The 26,889-nt window shown below is 31.7% G+C and overlaps 1 protein-coding gene across 1 annotated transcript in view; it reads left to right on the top strand.

Moving 5' to 3' along the window:
* The first annotated feature begins 8,632 nt into the window (after window positions 1–8,632).
* The window catches only part of LOC143910247 (zinc finger MYM-type protein 1-like), a 396,863-nt gene continuing 378,606 nt past the window's right edge, over window positions 8,633–26,889 (top strand). Inside the window, exon 1 of the mRNA XM_077428637.1 lies at window positions 8,633–8,960. The gene's annotated coding sequence lies outside the window, so the exon portion shown is untranslated. The remainder of the gene's footprint in view (window positions 8,961–26,889) is intronic.

The following is a 26,889-nucleotide window of genomic DNA, read 5'->3' as shown; positions in this document are numbered from 1 at the left end:
ATAGTGGCTAGATGTATATCATCATCTGAAGTAGATATCATATGTTCTTGTTGATCAATATAAATCGAAATCTATGTATAATTTGCCTACTGACAAGTGATAGTATGTACATTTAGGTATATTTTTCAAAGCTCTATCTACAAAACACATTTTTACATTGAAATAAATAAAATTTTCATCGACTTGTATAAAAAGGTAAGTATTTGTGTGTAAAAAGTCTGAATTTTTTCAAGCTTTTTATTTTTTTCAACTTTGGTCGGAATTTGACGCCACGTCAACAAGCTATTTAAATAATCTAATTTTTACAAGGTTTTTATAAGGTTTACTTCGCCTATCGGTCGTTATGGTCTCATTTTTAAATAAGCTTTTATCATTATACATTTAGTGGAAAATTTAGACAGACTATATAATTTTCGGAAGCGACAATTCTATAAATAATAATTGGCGTCGACGAATGCGAATTTTCGATTTTTATGTTTGCGGTTTAGTTAGAATCGGAGGAAAACCGCATTTCGTATCTTGTTTTGTAACTGCCAGTAGTGTGTTGTGGGAAAAGAGGAGTGTTCTTCAGCTGCCTTTTGGACGAGAAAAAGTTTCTGAAAAATGCCATGTGATTGGTGTGAGCCAACCTTCACCCTAACATCTGTCCATTGCTGCGAAGGTCGGTTGAATTATTTAACAGTGATAATGTGCCCCGTGTCATCATCATCCACCTAGTTTCGTTTCAAGACATATGTATATTATATTATCTAGATACATACGTACATTGGTATACTCGTATATTCTCAACTTTATTATAATTATATTCAACTTTATTATAATTATAGAAAAAATAAAAGTGGAGTATACGTATAGAAACCGAACATATTATAGAAATATATATGAATTAAATTTTAATTGTGTAAAAGCAAATGGTAATAAAGAACTCCGACACAGGTTGATATTTTCAGAAAAAAGGAAATCCATTTATTGTAATAGATGTATGTAAACTATTTTCACAAGCTAAAACTAAATTGTTAACAGGATTTAACGATTGGAAAAACACAACACGTAGTTTAAAAGAACACGAATCTTCGCCAGCTCATTTTAAATCGATGTTAACTTTCCAAAAACGGTTATCAATTCATGGGCGTATAGATACAAACTTAGAAAAACAAATAGATTCAAAACGGAGATATTGGCGATCTGTTTTTCGTCTCTGTTCGTTTTGATCTGTTTTTGACCAAATTTGTATGTTTTTTTTTCATCATCGACTTGATAATATTTTGAATAACCAATATTTAAAAACAATAAATAGTGCGCGATGGGCGTCCAGATAAGAGACTGTTTTTTCTTTAAAATCAAAATATTAAAGAAGCTCTTATTAAAATCAGTACGTCCGTATTTGAAAAACCTATGGGAAAACTGGAGGCAAAAAAATTGGCAGTTTATTCAGCTCTAAATTACTCTAAATGGCAGCTCTAAATTACGCTACGCCTGTGGCCTCCGAAACGCTTAATCCGCCACTGATTATATTTCTTTTGCATTATCGTCGATCCGTTTTAATATTCTCAGCAACGTGGATGGATTGATATCGTCCTAAGTCGACGTTTCTAGACGGTTTCGAAAATTATTCGAGTTCTATGAAATTTGCTCGTTAATCGTTCGTGCTCATTTAATGACCTACGTATACCTACGATTTACATATGTTTTAATTACATACGCGTTTTACCTAATTGAATTTGCTGTTGTGTGTCGACCATAAATGACTATTGTTTATATCACAAGTGCAATTTTTCTGATCTTATCCTATACTTTGTAATTGCTTTATAATTCTAAATTTGGAACTCAATTTGGATATTTTGGAACTCATCGAATTTCAATTTATTATGTAATTGAGAAATAAATACATATGTATGTGATTTCGATAACTGTCTATCGAAATAATGAATGTAATGGTATGAAATTAGTATAAGGTAACAGTTCCAGCCTCCGTCGGGTCAAGACAAATTTCGCTGGAGAATTTCAATTATGTATTCTTATTTCGGAAAATTTTCTAGCAATCTCATTATTTGACTAATGTATTTTATTCTCCTCAGACCCAGTGCACATGGACAAATTGGTGTCATGACAAAACTTCTACGGACAAAATGTCGAACGACAAAATGATAACGCGACACAACGTCTAAGGAGAAAATTTAATAACGATAATTAAAAAAAAACGATTTTTTTTAACGAAAAAATCGTATAAACGTGCAAGTATTCATTAAAATGTGTGTTAACGAAGATCTATAAACGTCCTTTGAAATATTAATAAACAAATATTAGATAAGCCAGTATAATCGAAATTTAATCATAAATAACAAACTCTGATTTCTGATTCAATTTATCTGATTTCATTGATTGTTGTAACAGTTCCTCACAAAATTGACCACTTACGAGGCTCGATGGTTGAGGTTGTATTAATGCTAACTACCAAGAGGCTCCCGGGTTCATTCCCTGGGTTTTCCTCGATTGAAAAGCATTTATTTGGTATTATTTCTGAAGTACTGCTGGTCAGACTTGTATATTGGTGACTTCAAGTCGATCGTTTCCTATCAGAGATTACAAATTGATCTGTTTTCGTTGTTGAAACGGTTCCTCATCAAATTGGCAAAACCATCCTACCCGCTATGTAACCATAAGTACATATTTATGTTTTATCTACTTGGTTATTTGTGACTCGAAGTCAATCGTTTTTTTTATCAGAGTTTGTCAATTTATCTGATTTCATTGTTGACATGGTTTCTCATAAAATTGGCAAAACCATCTTACCTACTATTTATCACCACTATTTGAACAAGATTTTAAATTTATATATGTACAAGTTTAATACCATAGGTGTCGCTCGGGGGTAACCCGTAACGGCATCATAGGAAAATATAAATTAAACTTTGGCTATAAGTGTCGCTTTGGGGAAACCTACATATTATAATGACACCTTGGTAAATATAATATTCTATATATGTATATAGAAATCAATGTTTGTCTGTCTGTCAGGTATGCGTTCCTTTACCATTCAACCGATTGCGATGAAACTTACATGGGTTATTGTGTGCATGCCCGCGATGATTTCTGTGAAAAAATCGCCCAAAAACGGAAATGGAAACGGGAAAACAGGAATGAGTGACATTGCACCGCAATAATTTCAAATGTGTTCACATCGCCACCTGCGTTGTTAGGGTAAAATAGACAAACAATGGAGTAATTTCAAATGTGTTCGCCGCCTGCGTTTTTTCAACAAATTATCATAATTTAATTTGATTATTAAGTATTAATTTGAAACTGAAACATTTACTCATCGAAACACATCGGGAAGCACGATCCAAAACGCTGAATAAGTCAGATTACTACGACGTTAACTCAGGAACGGGAACGGGAATTGTGGCATTACAGCGCATGCCGGGTTCAGCTAGTAATAAAAAAATCGGCTTTTCGCTGAAAAATATTGTTTTTAATTTTAAAAAGCTATATAATTTAATTTAATTACCCAGTTTACTATTATAAACTCACACAATTCATGCTTTTATATATCGTTTTTAATGAACAATGCTAAAAATCTCAATCCTAACATGGCATCCACTTGTAATGTAATTGCTACTAATAACTGAGAACGTCAGTTTTAATTGTCGTTCGTCCTCTGATAATTTAGCCATCACAACACCACCGTTTACAATGCTTCGATTCAATACAAGGTCTTAAAATAAAAAGCAAAACATCATTACAGTGCAACTTTATGCGGTGTCTATCTTTATTGACCCTTTCGGTGCGGAGGTCACGTGCGCTCGAAAGTCCGCGATCCCTCGCTTGAGCGCTACTGATCTAGGGTGTGTTTTGTCCTAGTTTTTTTGACATTAACCGACTCTTTTGTAACGTCAACTCTACTAATAGAAATCAGAGGAGGCGTTCGGTGCCGAAATGCCATGGCATTTCAGAAACGGTCGCTTCTACGCCGATCCCCCTCCTTCCTTGCTTCCCATCAGATGTTGGCATTTTGCTCATTCATTCGAATTAACAATACATCGATTTTTAGCTCATTCATTTAATTCACCCCCTTTTCCCTCGACTTCGTCTCCCTTTGAAGCCTCTTCTTTGTCCTGACCGTCTACGCTTTATACATAATATACTCATATGTACGTATTCCTCGTGCTTGTCCGCCTACGTCCATAGTCAAATCTTTAGAATTAAATTCGTGATAATGTGAGGCGTACAGTTGAAGGGTCTAAATTTTAATTTAAAACTTATTTGTTGTGCTTTATTTACAATATTAAATGGACTGAGAAAGTTTTGTGGTGTTTTTACATGTGCATATTAATGTAGGTCTCCAAGGATTAATACAGTTTACTTTAATAGATCAAATAGAAATATTTAATCATATAAATATATAAACTATATCTTGATATACTCATAGAAAAGTCAGTCATAGATCTTTGTCTCAAATCAAATTGACTAAATTTTGTATGCATAAGCTAGCATCAACCAAATTGAGTTCTGTCTGACAAATTCAAAAGAAAATTTGAATCCTGGTAAAGGAGAAGCATACATACATATGTATATTCATACAAATATACAATCCTATCAATGACGAACAAAATTTAAAAAAATATATTGAAAATGTAGGAATGCGTTATATAGATACATACGACTAGTCTACGATTAGTCCATTTTAGCACTTATTTCGTCCGTAAATTTACCTATTCAATGTATCATTGACATTAAATTTACGAGATCATATTGATTTGGTTTAAAAAGCATTTTAAATCTTATTTTTAAATGACTTATTATCTTTGCATCCATATTTAAAGTGACTGATTAACGTTGATCAATCTTTATGCATAAATTCGTCCGCAGCAATCAATATGATTAAAACCGATGAAATATGTATGTCAGTCGTTTCGTATCAGGTTTTCGCATCTTTCGCCTTGTCATTTGGGAACGTGCAGTTTATTTCCGGTATAAATATTACGCAACACAATCGTATATATTTTCTCTTGGACGATTAACCGTTTTTCGACGGTCACGTATCGACGATGAACTAATAATGACTGGTGATCAGATTGCGCAACATTACGCTCGTTAAGGTCGCTGGGTATTTCGTTTATCGTGGTGTTTTTCAATTTGTTGAGGTTTTCATTGTTTGCTTACAGTGTGAAAACCTTCGACAGCCCTCTTCGGCGGTACGCGACGATTGGGCGCCCAGGACGATTGGTCGACCAGTGTTACTCGCCACTGCGACAATTGGACGACGAGACTGGCGGACACTGCGTCAATTGGGCGCCCATCGCACTGGGCGATCGTCGACTGGGCGATGGCGACTGGGCGACCTGGGCGCGTGGGCGACCGCCGAAACGGCCCGCTGGTGAAGTGGTCGCCAAGCTTACGTAAACTCTGCGTTTTGCAAGGAACGACCGCGACCGTCTCCGTTATAGAAATTTCCGATGCACTGACAAATATTCTACCTACATACATATGCTTTATACCGCTTTATTTTTCGTTTCAGTTTTACCAATTTTTCGTAACAACACGAATCATACTATTAATTTTTTTCGCTATATTATATTACATTTGCTGGAATTTTATATTAAACGTACTTTTATAAATACATGTGTAGCACCTTTTCACAAAAAATAATTGTAAGATGACAAATCATATGTACCTACATATTCTCCAAAATAATATAAAAGAAAAATGATCGATTGAATCTTTCGCGCAGTGCTTTTAGTTTTTTTTCAAATGGACACACTTTTTTTTCTTTTAAATGTTATATTTCAGTTTTATCAATTGGATAAATTCACACTCTATTCTCAATTTTCTCAACACTGTATTAGTTATACATAATAACAAAATATTTTCTAATAGCGATTCTCAAAGTTTTCAAGATTATATTTTTTTTCAATGATGAAATACGTTTACGAAAAAAAAGCGCATACTTAAATTCGTTCGCGGAGCTCGAATAATTTTTTTCGGCTTTTCCCATAATTAAATTATTACATCGTTTACGATTCGCAGAGGCAATTCTCGAAAAAAATAGCTTTTTAAAGTAATTTTAAACATCTCCCGTTCTATGGTTATTGTTGAAAATTACATTGAGCCACAACAAATCACGTTTTTTAGTTACCAGAGCGGAGACTAACCAATCTTTACTAACTTTGACCCACTGAATTCGAATATGATATTGATTTTTGCTGGTTGGTGATTGTTTACGAGATATGAGCGTTTAAAAAAATGCGCGATTTTTACAGTTTTTTGGCTTTTGCGGTCTTTAACTCAAAACCTAGTATTGCTGTGCTCAAAGTGAGTATTGGAATCAATAGTCAGATGTTTTTCCTATTGATTGTGATATTGCATTGCTTTAAAATACTTATAATTAATTGTCTAGCGAATTTTAAAAGTAAAAAAAATATTTTTTTTACGGATTTTTTCTCCGTGCTATTTTGCATTTATTTGGCAATTTTTTTATTTCACCTCGTTTATAAGGATTGGTTTTCTATTTCAATATTTTTTATTTTTATCTAAACGTACTAACTCGAGCGGTAATTGCAATTTAAATGCTTTCGTTTTTGTTGCTCAGTGTTATTATAGTCACATTAAAATCTATATGATAGTTTATAGTAATTAAGGCTCATTTCGTTTATCAATAATTTAATAAGGTATATTTTTACTAATTAATATCTTTCGCTTTTGTAAATTCGAAACATACATACATATGTATAACGAATTATGTTTACATCTATAACTGTCATCCAGCGCTCATCTGTTCATCTAATGTATAATTTCTTTAATAATATTTTATGCGTATAAAATATTACAAAGACCTTACAAGAAATTATATATTTTCAAATATTTGGACCGAATGAACGAACTCATTCAAAACGGTTTTTTTTACTATGAGTTCGTTTTGATAAAAGAGTTCTCAAAACGACTTTTGACAACTGTTTCTCGAACTACTTTTTTTCTTGATTGTTTTACATGACATGTTATACATACATATGTAAGGTTTTTCAACGGGTTTTTGCGGTATCATAAATTCATGGCCCTCAAATTTGGTTTAAAATAATGCAATGACGTAAATGATTTTATACCCTTTATCCTTTTATTAAATTCAAATTATTCTGAAATGGTTTTCATCGTTTTTTCAAAACCTCTCCGATAAAATAAACGTTTTTTATTCCAAAAAAAATGGCAAAGTTTCAAAGCGATCGGAAAAGTTTTAGGAGGTTTGTCCAAAACTAAGATAAACCTTGTAATTTTCAAATGTTATAATTAGCATGGAAATAATTTTTTCAATGTATGTATGTGTTGTATGAATGCATGTACATACATACATATGTACATATGTTATTTTGAAAATTTTCAATTTAATATTTATTTTCATTATTCATCAATGAAAAGTAAATCAAAAAACTTTATTAATACTATGATTTGATGAATATACTAAATACTGGCGATTCTAGAATTGATTTAATGTTGAGAGTTACAAATTTTACACGTTTTGGATTTTCGTAAGATTAAAAATAAGCACCAATCATACGGTTGATCCCATATTTTTTAAGATCATCGAAAGCCGATGCAATTCGCGCTATTATATAAGTATTTTTATTTTTATTTTTGAACATTAAAGAACGACATTAAAAAAGGTTTTAAAAAAGAACGACATTAAAATAGACTAATTTGATCGCTGGCGCCACTCGATTTTGTCGTCGAATTTGGAAATCAATCAATGTTGATACTGTTTGAAGTCGAATAGAAAACTATTCCAAACCACTCACGTATTGATATGTATCCACCTTCTCCTGGCTAATAACAATACGAATACGAATTGAAATGTGGCTCTGGTATAAACTGGCGATGCTTGGGAGTGTATCTATAAATTAGACAACTTTTAAAATCCTCTTAACCACTATGATAGCTTTTTCTCTAAACAAAAACATTAAAATATGAGACCAAGAATGTATTTGTCACGACCTTTTCCACTGATACAGAGCACTCGCTCTGCATTTCCGTCGTCCAAGTTTTTTTAAATATCTGTTATCACACATAAAATTGATAAAATGTGAACAAATTTCGTTTTTTGTACATTTTTCAGCTAAGTCGGTATTTTTTTAACTGAATATTTGATAAAATTGTTTGCCTACTGTACAGGCGATATGGTTCACAAAGCTCAATAGTCTGACTTCCCACAACTTTAAAATACGAATATTGTTCTGTTGTCGGCACAATTCCGTCACAATGGAAATATCAACACAAATTAAAAATCATGCGGTTCAAAGTCACCATGCTCATTTTATTTATATTTACTTTATCTATGTATGTACGTAGTATAGATTAAGTTTTGTATAATTTGTGTTCGCATTCCGTTACGGATCCCTTCGACAAAAAAAAGGGTAGGTACCTGGGTCAGATTCATTCTCGCTCGTTTTTCGTAACAATAGACTGACCATTTAAGACTCGAAATATCTCCTACAATAGAAAGTTATAAAAAACTCCTGAATGCTAGACAATAACACGTTTTGTATATACATACATATATCTATATGTAGTATTTTTCTTTGATATTCAATGATGAAATTCAAATAGAAGAAATATCGCATGATTTTTAATTTGTGTCGATATTCGTACAAATTTACGTAAAAAATATTCGTACAAATTTAATGTTCAAAAATAAAAATAAAAATACTTATATAATAGCGCGAATTGCATCGGCTTTCGATGATCTTAAAAAATATGGGATCAACCGTGTGATTGGTGCTTATTTTTAATCTTACGAAAATCCAAAACGTGTAAAATTTGTAACTCTCAACATTAAATCAATTCTAGAATCGCCAGTATTTAGTATATTCATCAAATCATAGTATTAATAAAGTTTTTTGATTTACTTTTCATTGATGAATAATGAAAATAAATATTAAATTGAAAATTTTCAAAATAACATATGTACATATGTATGTATGTACATGCATTCATACAACACATACATACATTGAAAAAATTATTTCCATGCTAATTATAACATTTGAAAATTACAAGGTTTATCTTAGTTTTGGACAAACCTCCTAAAACTTTTCCGATCGCTTTGAAACTTTGCCATTTTTTTTGGAATAAAAAACGTTTATTTTATCGGAGAGGTTTTGAAAAAACGATGAAAACCATTTCAGAATAATTTGAATTTAATAAAAGGATAAAGGGTATAAAATCATTTACGTCATTGCATTATTTTAAACCAAATTTGAGGGCCATGAATTTTTGATACCGCAAAAACCCGTTGAAAAACCTTACATATGTATGTATAACATGTCATGTAAAACAATCAAGAAAAAAGTAGTTCGAGAAACAGTTGTCAAAAGTCGTTTTGAGAACTGTTTTATCAGATTTTATTTTTTTATTATTTTGACTTGCAGAGCATCTGTAGCCTAGCCTATGAGGCGCGGTATTATTTATCTTTAGGCAATAAAACTGCCACTCATAGTAAAAAAAAACGTTTTGAATGAGTTCGTTCATTCGGTCCAAATATTTGAAAATATATTATTTCTTGTAAGGTCTTTGTAATATTTTATACGCATAAAATATTATTAAAGAAATTATACATTAGATGAACAGATGAGCGCTGGATGACAGTTATAGATGTAAACATAATTCGTTATACATATGTATGTATGTTTCGAATTTACAAAAGCGAAAGATATTAATTAGTAAAAATATACCTTATTAAATTATTGATAAACGAAATGAGCCTTAATTACTATAAACTATCATATAGATTTTAATGTGACTATAATAACACTGAGCAACAAAAACGAAAGCATTTAAATTGCAATTACCGCTCGAGTTAGTACGTTTAGATAAAAATAAAAAATATTGAAATAGAAAACCAATCCTTATAAACGAGGTGAAATAAAAAAATTGCCAAATAAATGCAAAATAGCACGGAGAAAAAATCCGTAAAAAAAATATATTTTTGACTTTTAAAATTCGCTAGACAATTAATTATAAGTATTTTAAAGCAATGCAATATCACAATCAATAGGAAAAACATCTGACTATTGATTCCAATACTCACTTTGAGCACAGTAATACTAGGTTTTGAGTTAAAGACCGCAAAAGCCAAAAAACTGTAAAAATCGCGCATTTTTTTAAACGCTCATATCTCGTAAACGATCACCAACCAGCAAAAATCAATATCATATTCGAATTTAGTGGGTCAAAGTTAGTAAAGATTGGTTAGTCTCCGCTCTGGTAACTAAAAAACGTGATTTTTTGTGGCTCAATGTAATTTTCAACAATAACCATAGAACGGGAGATGTTAAAAATTGCTTTAAAAGGCTATTTTTTTCGAGAATTGCCTCTGCGAATCGTAAACGATGTAATAATTTAATTATGGGAAAAGCCGAAAAAAATTATTCGAGCTCCGCGAACGAATTTAAGTATGCGCTTTTTTTTCGTAAACGTATTTCATCATTGAAAAAAAATATAATCTTGAAAACTTTGAGAATCGCTACTAGAAAATATTTTGTAATTATGTATAACTAATACAGTGTTGAGAAAATTGAGAATAGAGTGTGAATTTATCCAATTGATAAAACTGAAATATAACATTTAAAAGAAAAAAAAGTGTGTCCATTTGAAAAAAAACTAAAAGCACTGCGCGAAAGATTCAATCGATCATTTTTCTTTTATATTATTTTGGAGAATATGTAGGTACATATGATTTGTCATCTTACAATTATTTTTTGTGAAAAGGTGCTACACATGTATTTATAAAAGTACGTTTAATATAAAATTCCAGCAAATGTAATATAATATAGCGAAAAAAATTAATAGTATGATTCGTGTTGTTACGAAAAATTGGTAAAACTGAAACGAAAAATAAAGCGGTATAAAGCATATGTATGTAGGTAGAATATTTGTCAGTGCATCGGAAATTTCTATAACGGAGACGGTCGCGGTCGTTCCTTGCAAAACGCAGAGTTTACGTAAGCTTGGCGACCACTTCACCAGCGGGCCGTTTCGGCGGTCGCCCACGCGCCCAGGTCGCCCAGTCGCCATCGCCCAGTCGACGATCGCCCAGTGCGATGGGCGCCCAATTGACGCAGGGCCCAATTGACGCAGTGTCCGCCAGTCTCGTCGTCCAATTGTCGCAGTGGCGAGTAACACTGGTCGACCAATCGTCCTGGGCGCCCAATTGTCCGTGTCCCCTCTTCGGTTAGACTCGTGTACAAAACTACAAACATCATACGGCCATACATTATTTTTTTTATTATTGAATTACGAACATTTGCTTATTTAACTACGATTATTGAATATTGGATGTCGACAAAAAGCTTCGCCGTATGTAAACCAGGAATGTTTTGTTCAGTGTTTTCACTACTAGTGTAATTCGAATTTTTGACTTCTCAATTAATTCAATTACATACATACCTATCATCATCATCATTTACAGCCACTCGCCATTCACTGCTGGATAAAGGCCTCTCCAACCTCTCGCTTTCATTCGTCTCTGCTTTGGGCAAATATCATCCATCTCATCCCACACATTTTTCTGATTTCATGCACCCATCTTCCCTGTGGCCTTCCATGTATCCTTTTACATTATCTCCGGTACTATTCGGGCACTTTCGTCCATATATTATCCGTTCTTTTAGCTGCGTGATCCTCCCATTGCCATTTTAATCTCACCATTATGTCATACTAGGGGTTCCAATAAACCGCCCGAAATAAAAAGCCGGTTTTCGGTTTTTTTTACAAATAAAAAGCCGGTTGGCTGGCTTTCACCGGTTTTAGAAAAATACGATTTTTTTTAAGTTTAAAATTTTAAAATTGAAAAAAAAATGTAAATATGTATATATTTGCATAATATATATCTATATTATGCAAAAAAATAGTTTTTTATAAATTTAATTAAGTGATAAACATTATGAACTTTCATAAGATCATTACTTTATTATTACAAATATTACAAATAATACAATTTGTATTATATGTACATATATCACAGTCGTAAAATGGCAGATCCTAAATACGCACATATAATTAAATGATTTAAATAAGCTACTATCAAGAATATATTATTTAAAAAATAATGTGTAACCTCGCGGAAAAACTATAATTGTGGAATCGTGAACTTAATATTAAGAACTGCTGGGATTCAAAGATATATTATAGATAAAGATATTTCAAAGTTGTTTTTACGCATCTGTTTTAGCTTAAAAAATCCAAAAGCAACCGTTGCAAATTTCGGAAACAAATTCATTTGAAGGCAAATTCATTTGATCACGAACATTTTAAATCCATAATAAAAGTAGGTATGTGGCCTCAATATTTAAAGGGCAATTCCTTCGAAGAAAAATCAATTATATTTCGGAAATTCCTATGCATTTTGCCATAATTCATTTGACTACTTTTTTTGATGTTTTCAAGTACAAGGATTTGCGATAGTGTGGGATTTGCAATAGATAAGGATGCTTTCTATACCTGAAGTTGGGTAGGCCATTGAAACTAAATACTTTCAATAATATTTTATTGGTTTATGACCTGGTCCATTACTAAATCTCAAAGAAACCGCTCAAGAAAGAAAGTAATGTAGCTTTTTTTTTGTTCAAAGAAATATACGCCTATTACCTAAGAGCGTTTATACACATTTATTTTGATCTTTCATAGAAATTTAAAATTCATAATTGTTAATTTTGAGGAAAAAAACATTAATTAAAGAAAACCTTAAAAAGCCGGTTGATCGAGGCAAAAAGCCGGTTTTCGGTTTTTTGAAAAATGGTCAAAAAGTCGGCTTTTCGGTTTCGGTTTAAACCGGCTTGGAAGCCCTAATGTCATACATACATTTGTCATACTTCTCACCCACATATTCCTTTTTTTTATCTCACCTCGTTATGCCAAGCATATAGCGTCCCATACTTTAAAGCACTCATGTTTCGCATCCATACGTCATCACTGGCAAGATTGATCAAATAATTTCTTTCAGACACAGTGGCATTTTAGATTTGAAAACATTTAGATTCACCCAAATGCACTCCATCCTAATTTCATACGTCTCTTTATTACCGGACATGTCAAAAGTTCGACCTAGATGTAAATAATTTGTACATATTTGAATATTATTTAGTTAACGTGGGTTTCATCTTATATCTTACAAGCACACACGCAATTAAGCCACATAGTTTGCATTCTGTTCATACACAGCCCTAATTGCGTGCGTACGAACAGGATTCAATGATGCCATTACATTATATCGTAGTGCTTCCAGTTTTAAAGGCAATTCACAACCTCCCTATATTAGGAGACTCATTCCTTTGTGATTTTCCGGTCATAATCCGGCCAACAGTCGTTAGTGTTGAATAGACGCGCTTTACAACTCATTAAATCAATTGCTAAATATATTGCATTGACATAATTATCGTGTGTTTAATTTGCAGATTTGCGTTCAACTTTCACATGATTATTATGCTTTAATGCAGGAGGAACATTCCTCAACATATCTACAGCCTATCCTCTTTTAATCCTTTAATACCGTGTCCACCACGCCCTTTAACGATCGCGAACTGACACAATTTTGTCGGCTCGGAACAATAAGGTTCATTCGATATGGAAGCCACCCCCTCGTACCACCCCCCTTTTGGTTTTATTGTTCACACACATTAACTTTCTTTTGCTCCGACGGCCTTTCTAATTGCTATCCTTTTAAAAGCGACGTTGTAAAACTCTGACCCGCTACTGTTTCAGGTGCCAAGCCCCCTAGTGACCTTGCGCTTCGTTTAGCGAAAGCGATTTTTACCATAACATCAGTATATCTCGTTGTAAATCATGTGTCAATGGCGTTTAAATTAATACAACCTTGTTTGAAATTTAAATGTTCGATCTGACCAGTCGTTGTTGATCGACCGGTCGCGCGTTTAGTTCCAATTTCGCAATTTTCACCGACTACAAGTGCGTAAGGGAAGTCATCATCGCCACTGTCAACTTGTCAGATTCTATATTCTTCTCCAATTCAATGCAATTGTAATCCACACTTATTGCGCGTAATCTACATATGTATGTACAATTGCATTGTAAATTCGTTTGTTCACTGAATCACCGGTACCGGCATTCTGGAGAATGCTACGAATACAGTTATAGCATTCTCCAGAATGCCGGTTGTACGATTGTAGGTTGCTCAAACTAGATATGTTCTGTTAAAAGTAAAAATGATCAAAATCAATATGCGTCTGGTTGGTTTAATATTAGTTTAATAAATGCATACATTTTATAGCAACTGCCAACCATATGAAATTTCCAAGGTTTTCCGTGAAAATCTTTGGATCGTCAAAAGTTTTTCGTCCAAGAAAAACTTTGGTTTTTCTTGCACTTTTTGGAAAAGGTTTGAGAATTTTTGCGTGAAAAAATTTGATATTACAAAACTAGTTTTGTACCCGATGAAATATCATCGAATTTTGGAATTTTAAGTAATTACAATAAAAATTAAAAGAAATTTGTCGGTCCCGTGTTCGATCCGCACGCGGTCAATTTTTTTTCAAATACCTTTTAAATATATTTAATTTATTTTTTATATTTAATTGTTAAATATGAAAAATGGTAAAAATTACCTACCTACATATGTACATATAGACAATATAAAACACCAATAGAAAAATTAATTAATTAAATAAATTTTCAATAGATGGCGCTAAATGATCAGCGACTTGCCTAGAGGAAACATTGGTAGCATCAATATTATCAGTTACGAGTTTTTGTATGTATTTTCTTACTACCGCTTTGTATGTACATATGAAAAATCTGTATACAAAATTATATGGAGATTTCTGCGTATGAGTAAGTATTGAAAATTTTAAATACAACTTTATTTTTTTACATACATATACCAGGAAAGCCTAACAGGTAAATCCCAATGTGCCTTCCTGGCCATCGATATACAATATTTAGAATAATTTTAAAAAGCATCATAGAGATATCTATGGATAAATTTTTGATAAACTTTCATTTTCGGAGTCAAATTTTGAGATGCTGAAAAACTCGAAATTTACAATACATTTATGGACAAATTTGAAGTATTTTTATACGAATCGGTGAAATTCGAGATGCTTAAAACTCGAAGATTGCAAAAAAAATTGGATTGTGAAAAAAAATTGTGAATTGAATGTTCAATTGGGTTGATGTATAAGGGCGAAAACACACAGCACGGAACGTGGCACGTGGAACGTCGTCAAGTTCTCCTATATTTCTTCAAATATGGGATACACCATTATCGATCAATATCAAGCAAGAATAAATATAAAGATACAATTTTACCGAAAACGCTCCAGGGCGTCATTTTGGGACGGTGCATGCTGGGCGTTCCATGCATACGTGCAAGGCACGGCCCATTTTATTTTGCACGTTTTAAACTATCTAAAAAAAGCCATGTGCCACACTGTGTGTCTTCGCCCTAATTCTCTCAATGCATTTCATTATTCATTAAATCAATATACGACTATAAATAAATTTCCGAAGATGCACTAAAAATTAAAATTATAAACAACAGTTTGGTTGGGGTGCTGCAGTATCTCATTCTCTTGGTAATACTATTATATTATGTTTTTTGATAACGTGATTGAGTTCGTTGTCACAAATTATTTTGATAACATTTCATTGGTGCGATTATTGTGCCCGGCATATACAATGTGTATAGATTCTTTCGATGTTTCTCATGTCATGATTTTTATTGACGTTACAGTATATTTATGTTGAATTTTTAAATTTCTTCGTCGCTGATGATACGTAGATCGTAATAATGATTCTGTCAAACATTCAGAACGAGCATGATTTCGGTATAATTGGCATTTAGCGTATTGTTGCGAATTTGCGAGCGTAATGTGACGAACATCGTCCGTCGCGAATATTAATATATTACATACGACGAGTTGTCGAGTGTAACTTGCAATCTAGTCGTATGTTAATTGACCTCACGGGCTCTTTCAATTGTACACGCAATCTACGATTGTTTGCAGATGATGAATTTAACGATGATGGTATCTCAGTCTGGATCGTCACGGCACGAATCAAATTCCTTGGTTTTCCACGTTGAATAGGAGAGGAACTCGAAAGGAAGTGTCTCTACGATATGTTTGTATGTTCAAACGAGTACATATTTCCAATGGAGTGCTTACTCGTCGTGTATTGTTTTTTTGTATCTTCATGTATGAATTTGAAAAAGTGTCGCTTGATTGTGTCCTCAAAAATTACATACGTTGCAATTTTTTACTTTCCCCGTGTATGAAGTGCAAAGGAGAAAGTATCGCGATCGTGCTAATATTTCGGCCATTTCGCATTTCAGTTAAGCATGTGTGATTTTATAATAGTATTTTTGTTCCCGTTTTAAACGGTGAAATAGTATGGGAAATGGTCGTAATTATATTATAAAAAAAACACCTACTCTGGTACATAATTACCTATCTATGTATCGTAGAACCATGGATAATTTGATTACTCCATTAACTTTTTTTTTCTTTTTGATATTCTATTTAGTCATTTATTTATTTAATAGTTTTGGACCATTGTGGCATTACAGGAGGAACCTAATGCGCCACAATGGCCTACATTTGAAAAATATATAAAAACATGATATAAAAACAAGTAAACTGTAAATAAAGGAAAAAAGCAAAAGCAGAAAACATGGTAAAATAAAATAATAACAAAAAAAAAGTAACAAAAGGAAAATAATACATCATTCAGAGAGAAAAAATAACAAAAGTGTAAAAATCAAAAATAAAATCCATAAATCCCATTCTTTGTTTACACTGAACAAAATTAAAATAGTATATAAAAATGTACAAAGGAGAAAGAAATAGTAAAATAAAATAAAACAAAATATGAATAAAAAATAAAATCACAGCGAGGCCCAAATAGAAGAGAGTAGATCAAGATTCCACTCATACATCACATTCAAATTAAGAAAGTAACGATGAGCGCAGGTTACCAGATAAATATGTTAAAATAATATCCGATAATCTACGCTCCCCAAGGTGGAAAATATCACATTCAGGGACAGCAGCAACGAAGTTGTTGTCCAGTCATTAATCAAAGCCCCCAAGTTTCGATCGCTGTTTTTGTAATACAATATAATTTATTGTGAAAAGTTATAATATTATGCTATTAATTCCATTACATTTTTCAACTTTCAAAGTTGTTTTCTTTTTTCTTTGTTTAATGTTTTGTTATAATTTGTACTTTAACGTTTATTTATTATTTTTTTATACATAATTTTTAAAATAAAGATCATCACAATACTTTGTATTACAATTTCTCAAATATAATACATACTATCACAGCCGTGCGAAGAAAAAGTTACGCCCGGGACAAAAGCTTGAATACTATATGTACACTAAATTTTATATTTACTTTTTTACTTTGTGTATGGAATAGTAACAATAGAAGAAGTTTTGTGATCATCCAAAAATTCGGACTCGAGATTAGAATCAATCACTGATCATGTTTAAATAAATGATCTAGAATAAATGTGTGTGTGATTTTTTCGAACTAAAACTTAGTATCGGTTTACGACGTAATTTTTATTCAAATTTTTAAGTTGACCGGAAATGGTACCCGCCTATGTACATAGGTGTCTTCTTTTTTTTAAGTTTTTGAATTCAATTATCTCCCAAACCGTTAAACGAATCAGACTTATTTTTTTTTACATGTAATAGAAAGTATAAGTTTATACCCCAATACATTTTAAATATTTTTACCTCGACTGTAAGTAGTACTTTAATCTAGAGAATCGAGTTTTTTTATATTTTTCTCAGAAACCTTTTGTTTTATTGAACTGAAATTTCATATATAAAAGTTTAAGCTTAATACCAAGTTATATAAAAGTTTAAGCTTAATACCAAGTTATATAAAAATTTGGTGAGCATCCGTCAACTGGAAGTGGCAGTTAACTCTTGTTCGATTTATTTTTAAGATTTTCAAAAGATATTTTCCAGTGAGCCAATATGTTTTACTAATCAATACGTATATTATACATATGTACATAAATACGCGTAAATGATTTAAAACAATCAGTCAATGCTATTTTTACATATTTGTTATGTGAAACTAATTTAAAGAAATACATATAGCGTACGAAACGTCTCTGTTGAATTTACATAAATTTTATACAGAAAGGGAATTACCATACTTCGATAAAAATGAGGTGACACTGTCACTCCATACCCAACCGTAACCAGTTGAGATCAATTCCGATTTTGTACAACACTTCATACATAAGGGCTTGTTCAAACCAACTTGGCATTACGTATATTCAAACATACCGACCTATGAGAAATGTATTAAGGCGAAATTTTAAATGATACCGTTCGCGGTATTCACAGGTGTGTTGGGGCGCAGGCGCCGAACTTCGCCCCCTCTCGTATTGGCGCCCCCGCATCATTCTTCACCGTCGTAGGCCATTGGGCTCACGTTAACACTTATCGCGCAGCTGTCGTCACGATTTATAAAAAATAAAAATAAAATACATTGGTAACTGATTCGTGATGGATAGTGAGAAAGTTCCGAGATGCTTCTATTCACTCCCCGTTCAGGTGATTATCCCAATTTTCAGCTCAACCCTTATACCGCGTTTGATTCGATGGATGGTGCATTCATAGTTTTATCTTTGCGTTTGTTGAATGTGTCATTTGTATGTCGATTAAACTGTTTGAATAGTTTTCTGTTCACTTCCTCGCTGTTCGCTGATAAAGCAGGAGCGTTCGTTATCGCGTGTACAATAATACACTGTTTGGTTTCACTTTCGTAACTCACACGACGGTAAATCGCGTCGTGCGCAATTTTTTCGCCAATTTTAGTTTTTTTCTATTGTTAAGAAGGTGAGTTTTTTCAGCTAATAATGATATACTGATTTTTGTTTTTGCATATCTATTTATTAATTTTTTTTTAGTTCAAAGTATATATTATACACTGTATAAAATTAGGTTTTTTTCTTTAATTTTTATATTGTTGGTATTCGGAAAGTTTTTATTGCATAACATGTCATTGAAAGGTTACAGAATATGTAATTTACAATTTAACCTGTATTTTCCCACTATCTGTATATTTCCAGAAAAGTTTAACTTTTGAAGTTTTGAATTCGAAGATTGCTAATAATTTCATGCTAAAATTTCTTATCAAATAGTTGGATTCAAATTTTTCCCTGACCTTTTTATATAATACTAGTGGTTTTACCCGGCTTCACTCGGTATTTGTAATATAAACCGCTTAAACATGACTTATCTAATAGTAAACATTTTATTAAATTTATTTGAATAGTTTTATTTTATTTAAATTTATTTGAATAGTTTTATTTTATTTAAATTTATTTGAATAGTTTTATTTTATTTAAATTTATTTGAACATTCATTTGTTTTTTTTTTTTATTAAATTGAACGTCACAGATTCTAAGAACCAAACAAACAAACATACATACATACAAAGTCTATTTCGAAACTATATATTAGATTATGTATCTTAAATTGCTTTATATATATCTAAGTTTTTTTTTATAATTTTATTATTATTATTCTTTTTTCCTTATTATTTTTATGTATTTACCCACAATGACGCATTGGGAAAACCTGTTATGTCATTGTGTCATTAGTTTTTCTATCAATAAATAAATAATAAATATATTCAGTCGAGTTCGAAGTGTTAGCAATTTCACGTATGTTTTAAGGAGATTTGTACAAATATCGGTCATAATTTGCATGACAGTGCCTCAAATTGCTTTATTTACATTTAAAACGTAAACACGGTAATTCTAGACTCTTTGAAATATTAAACACATGCATTTTCTACTTGTGAAAAAAATATGTACAAATACGCATTCATACAATTTTCCGAACGAGATTCGACGAATGTGTCGTGTGCTAGATTTTACTATCGATGTGGGCTTTTTTCATTTTTTATTTTTTTATTAGACGTCACAAATAACTATACAGTATGTGTGACGTATTCGTGCATGATTTACTTTTGTGGAAAATCGTATTTGTTTACCGGTAAAGTACATTACGAAGATAAAGTCGGTAAACATCGAGTTGTTCGATGATAACGCGCTGGCTAGCACTTAAAAACGCATATACTTGTATAATAAATAAAATGATTCGATATTTTGCCTATTATGATTGAAACATTTGATTTTTCACACGTTTCAAAGTACAAGGTTAGACTTTTGGGGTTAATTGCGTTTTAGGTACAGCGGTTTTAATGTCGCTTTTTGAATTTTATCATTGGCATGACATAATTGCGCTGACGTGTCACTGTCTTTTGTGCCACATTGATAAGAAAGCGGAAATTTCCCTCTTTAATGTTTCCTATTTGATATTCATTTAAATTTTTTTTTTTGTTATTAGTAATTATTCGTATTGTTCATTGTGACCGATGACTTTGGCCAATTGAATTTGATATCATCTTCAAAACGAACCGTCGGTTAACAGAGTTCAACTGGACAATAATTGCGAATAGAGGATTGTGTATTTTTTTTTTTTTATTTGAAATCGCCATGTAATCGGCTCCGGTGATTACTGTCGGAAAATGGTCGTAAAAATCGACGTTTTCCCTTTTTTAATAGTAGTGTTATTCTGTTGTCGATAATTATTAATTACTATTGACGGCTTCTTTCTACCGGAACGTCTGTATTGCACTTTAAAAATGTATTTGGATAAGTCATGCAATCGGAAAATTTTTCTTTAAAATTTTAGATTTATTCTAAATTTTTTTTCAAATAAATCTTATGAGATTCATGTAGAGGGTTTTAAAATTAATCGCTTTGATTGTTTTTAATATCTTCAAATTTTGATAAGATAAAAGATTTGTTTAGGTATATTTCTGTTATCTAATAAACATTTTATACAACTTCAACTGGCTTTTAAACTAAGCGACAATTGTAAGGCGTTTATATGACACATTAATATAATAATTACTGTCATTATAGTCCTCATTTTTACACACATACATACATATATAGTATTTATGTAATTATCGGTTCCGATGAAAACGTTAACTTGTTAAAAACAGTTAATTATTTTAATAGTAAAAAATGCTATTAGTTTAACTACTTTTTATGTTTATATAAATTGTGCATTCGTGTTTTGATATACCGTTCTGCTCAATTTATTAGTATAATAATCATTTAATTTAAATTTATTATGTGATAATTTTATCAGTTTGGTATACATACATACAACAATTGTTCGTTATAATTAGTCAGTTTTCGTAAAAACTATACTTACGATATTATACATATGTAGATAATTTTTATGACTATAGAATAGGGGTAGCGAATCTTTTAACGGTCGCGTGCCAAAATTTCCAAATATTTACTGAAATTTCAGGCGTGCGAAGACATTTTTAATTAAAACAAAATGGTTTTAAAATTTAATAAAGATTCGTGAAATAAAAAATATAATAGTACACACAAATATGTACATAACATAAAAAAAAATTAAAAAACAATTTTACAATAAAACTTTAAATTTTAATGTGATAATAAAAAATAGAATTAAAATACAAATAGGAACATAAAACAGAAAACAATTATTTATTAATGAGATCTTTGTTGCTGTTTGTTTGGAGCCAATTTATTTTACTTTTAATTTTAATATACATTCCCAACTACATATGTAGCTTCGAGAGTCTGAAACTGGACTTTTGAAGTTCTTTTCGGAAAATAATGTCTCACAGGTGTGGGTAGGAGAGAAAATTGTTACTATTTCTTTCGCTAGTTTTTCAAACAAGTAAAAAGTTTCTGGAATGCTATTTCAAGTTTTTGATACTTCTTCTTTTTAAATTTTTTTTAATTACCGGCGATGATCGGTCGTTTTCAATTATTTCCATGGCATTTCATAAAACGAAAAAACTTTTGTTTCTAGATAGAACTGGATTAGAAATCAATAGGTAGCATTTCTATATTGTCCAAGTTCAGCCACTCAAAAATCTCTAAATTGAGAGTATCAAACGAAACAACGTCTCGATCTAGATAAAATTTTGATGTCTTTTCATTTTTATTTGTATTCGGAAAATATTTGAATTTTTTTGCTTACTACATGTGTACCTTACGATCAAATATGTTTAATTTTGCTTCAAATGGTTTTATGAAATCGAAGATCCAGATTATTGCTTTATATAATACCTTGAAATATTTTTATATTCAATTCATTTAAATATAAGTAAATCGGAAAAAATATATTCATTTGAAACCTAATTGATTTAAATTTTGAATTATCTTTCATTTCATGTATTAATTATTTCCATGGCATTTCATAAAACGAAAAAACTTTTGTTTCTAGATAGAACTGGATTAGAAATCAATAGGTAGCATTTCTATATTGTCCAAAAGCCTAAATTCATCAACACAATCGACAAATCTTTGAAAATTTTTTCCAAAACTAGCCATCGCACATTGCTGTAAAAAATTAAACCATTCCACACCGAGTTTACTTCTTTTAGTAAATCTGAAAATTTTCGTTTTAATTTACCACTTTTGTCACAAGGATCATTATATCCTCCAGTGATTTGAAACCGTTATTTGCGCTTAAAACTTACTGATTTATACTGCAATGAAAACCCAGAAGTGAGTATCCAACACGACCAGTAAATGAACCAATAAAACCATTTTCTTCTCCAGTCATATTTCGAGCAGTGTTGCTATCGAGCTATTGAGTTTGTGTGTAGTTTTACTAGTTTAGTAATTAGATAAAAACAATTTGGTTTTTTACTCCATTGGAAATCGTTCGCGTGCCATCGAAATTTTCAAACGTGCCACCTCTGGTACGCGTTCCATAGGTTCGCCAGCCCTATGCTATAGTATATGTTTGGAAATTATACAAAAAATGAGTTACATAGATAATTTTTATGACTATGGAATATTTTTGGAAATTTTACAAAAAATACACACAACAAACGGTTTTTGTTTTATATACAAGATTTAATTTAATATATTAGTTACATTAAATCAGAGCTGTGCAGTCGGAATCGGAGTCGTGGAGTCGGAGCATTTCAACCGGAGTCGTAAAAAATCAATCGAATCTGACTCCTTTCTATTATTTTCTTTAATTATTAGTATTACGGCGTGTGTCAATTTTATTGAACTAACTACACTAATAAATTTAACTTAAATAATTTATTTATAAAAATACGATTTTAATTACATTATAAATAAAATCGTCGGATTGATATGTATGTATTTTGATCTGTTTTGGCCAAAACGATGACCGGTTGTTTCCTTCGTCTCACACTTTTTTTTATTAAATTGATTTGTTTGTGTATGAAATTCATTCACATACACTATAAATGTACATACATACTTAATTTTTATTTATACCTATTCCATTACCAATAATTCAATAAATTGGGTTATATGTCAATGTTTAGTGATTTTTAATTCATTTATTTTTTGAAAATTGCTATTATTTTTATTACTAACAATTTTTAAAATCGACCTTACTAAAATCGTTCAAGCTAGATTCGGAGTCGAATCATAAAATAAGTCGGTGTCCGAGTGGGTAAATTTTAATCTGACTCCACAGCCCTGGTTAATATTGTATTTTAATAGAAATGGAAAACGTGTTGACGTATTACCATAGTATGTAACTCTTTTATAATATTTTTTTCAACATATGTATATTGAATATATGAATATACATAGATATTGTCTATACGAAATGCTATTGGTCGAGATGCGGTGAAAGAGATAGCAAGTTCGTTTTTCCTGTGTTCCTACAGCGGACCAACTTTAAGTTTATCATTTTCGTCAATGAATGTATTATAAAGTAAAATGTGTTTCGTGATCATAAAATTTTAGAATTTGGAGTTTAAAACTTCATGCTTCGAACATTCCAGAAGCAGAACTCGGGAACGCAATAACATAAATGGCTATTGTTTTTTTTTATTAAATATTACCTCCTGGTGACATATCTTATATATAAAACCGAAACAGCGTCTGTAATTCGTTTCTGATTGACTGTCATCAAAGTCGTTTCTGATTGGCTGGATTGATCAAAGAAGTTTGTCGGTCGGTCGTTAAATATTAATTAATTATTAATGATTATTAATTGTTGATGTTTTTCGATTAAAGTAAATTTTTAAAAAAAGATTTTTTTCATGGTTCAACGGTATTCTGCCTACTAGACTGCGTTTCCATTTCAAGTTACTTTTACTATATCCGTGCTAAAACGGAAGAGATCGTCAAAAGTGGAACCGAGCGAAGCCGGGTAGCACCACTAGTAGTGGATAAAATGTTGGCGACACCCGCAATCGTATTTAATTTTTCCTCAAACACACAGAGGCGTGTCGCGGTGACGTCACCGTTTTACAGCTTTTTCAGCGATTAAGTTAGGGTGTGACTCACCGCAACTGAATATAGAAAAGTTTTCAACCTTTTTCGCAGATTTCGATTGCTAGTGGAAATTATTTTTAATTTGACGGCGGCCGTCACCGGTTTGACAGGTCGAAACTGCTTGACAGCGAAAATCGTTCATTGTTGACGGGAAAACCCGAACGCAACTTTTCCGTTTCGATTGAATTATCATTCTGCATTTTATAGTAGACTCAAGTTTTTTTAAACACCTGTTTAGTAAAATGTGTAAAAACATTGTAAACGACGTGATTTTCATCGGAAATATTTCATACTTTTTCCTAAATACATAATAGAGGTTATGCGAGCGTTATTGATATAATTTTTTTTTTAAATTTGATATCCGGTTTAAATGGTAAATAAATGTGGTAGTTGCGCCCATTGGCAAATAAGCATGTCAAGGTGCGTTGCAGTTTTACTTTCGCAAATCGACTTTGATGTGGAAGAACATCACGCTTCATGTTTTTTTTTTAAATTATATTTTATTGTAAAATTTGTAAATTTTTTTATTTAATCAAATCATGAATTTGGTACCCATGGTCTATAATGGTCAATTAACTTTTAAAAAATCATACATACATGTATCATTCATATTTTCAACACTGTTACATTAAAATTCAACACGACCTTAATTTATCATCGTATTAATTAATGAATAATTTTCGATGTATGACATACATATGTATGCATAATGTCAATAGTATGAAAAACTAATTGTATTATATTATATGGCCACAACGTAGCTCACTGGTTAAGCTTTTTTACCAGTAGAGAGGTCGTGCGTTCAAATCCCGGCCTTAGTCGAGCAATTATTTGATTTATATACGCTGCTGGCAATATCTTGATGGTTATTTAATCCAGATCGACTGTGACCTGTTCGAGTTTGTCATTGCGATTTACTTGTTGCGACGGATCCAATAAAATCGGCATCCTCTCCGTTTCTCGCAAATTCGTCGTAAATCTGAATTAGTTGATTCTTAAATATATGAAGAATGTGTTTTAGTATTTGTGTATAAGTGCGATCATAGGTGTCGCTTAAGGGCAACCTGGTATCGCACCTATGGTAAAAATGAAACATTTACAAAAATTATAATAAAATATCTCTACCTGAAGTTGTTACTAACTTTTCTAATCCATATGAATAGTTGTAATTGGAAATGAAAAAAATTAAAATAAAATCGATTTTCTACATTTTTCATACGATATATAATGTTTCAATTGAAATGGCAATGGGCGGGCCACGTGGCTAGATGAATGGACGAAAGTTGGCCAAAAGAAGTGCTTGAATGGTACTTGAGAGAATGCAAAAGGGTAAAAGGCCGCAGGGAAGATGGGTAGACGAAATTAGGAAAATGTGTGGGGTGAGATGGATGAGTGGAAGCGTGTTGGAGAGGCCTTCATCCAGCATTGAATGGTGCATGGCTGTAGATGATGATATAATGTTTCATTATATATGTTCTGACATACATACATATATGTATGTATATTTTTTTATTCGTGGCGCACTTTTTCGGTCCAAAAATAATATGAGGTCATTTGAAAACAATGTTGGTTTTCGCCGTACTTTCTGGCTGCAGTACATATTTAGATATAATACAATATTTGAATTTAAAAGTTATTTATTTACTATCGCGTTATACACGCTTTGGAATACTACCTGTTATGTAACATGGTTGATAAACAACACTTCGCATTTGCAAATATCATGCATGGTTACGATTTCACTATCGGGCGTAGTAAAATTGTTAATCTTGGTTTTTTCAAGCTTGATGGTCCATGAAAATGTGTTGTGTTAAAGAACAGGGAGATGGGTCGCGTATCAATCATGGCGATGTGCGTACGCTTTAATACTTAGCATTATTATTTTCGTGTTGACCAGAATGAGTGACAGACACGCAAACATACCGGACAGACACCGTTTGCCAGTGTTCGAATTCCACTAAGGTCAGTGCAGACACGAGGGACAACTGTACCCAAAATATATGTATGGAAATCGCTAATTTACTGTACAATATCAGGTCGACATTCGATTTGAGACTTGTTGAAAAAGTACACACTTGATGTGTGATTTATCAATACATACATATTATATTTGCGCAAGTACTTACATAAGTACGTGTAATTTTTTTCATTTTATTTTGCTTATGCTTTCAGCTTTGTCTATAATTTATTTTTTTAATTTATATTTTTCCCATGATGCCATTACGGGCTGCCCTTGTACATGAGTCGTTATATTTATAAGTGCCGTAAGTTCGCTTTTCTTCATTTCGAGAAATATCTCACAAAACATTATGTATGTACCTACATACATATAATGTTTTGGGTTTTAAAATATTTAAAAATATTGTTGACTTGTTATAAGTTTATTCTGGTTTTCCGAGATTCTGGACATATCGAATTAAAACAGTAATAACAATTTGTGAATTAAGTCAAACTTAAATACTGTTTTTGGAACTGAAAATCGGACTTCTGCCACTTTCAAATATAGTGGCTCATATATAAACTTA

The sequence above is a fragment of the Arctopsyche grandis genome, chromosome 4 (genome assembly GCF_051622035.1).
Source record: "Arctopsyche grandis isolate Sample6627 chromosome 4, ASM5162203v2, whole genome shotgun sequence".
NCBI lineage: Eukaryota > Metazoa > Arthropoda > Insecta > Trichoptera > Hydropsychidae > Arctopsyche > Arctopsyche grandis.
This window is presented reverse-complemented; position numbering and strand designations above follow the sequence as displayed.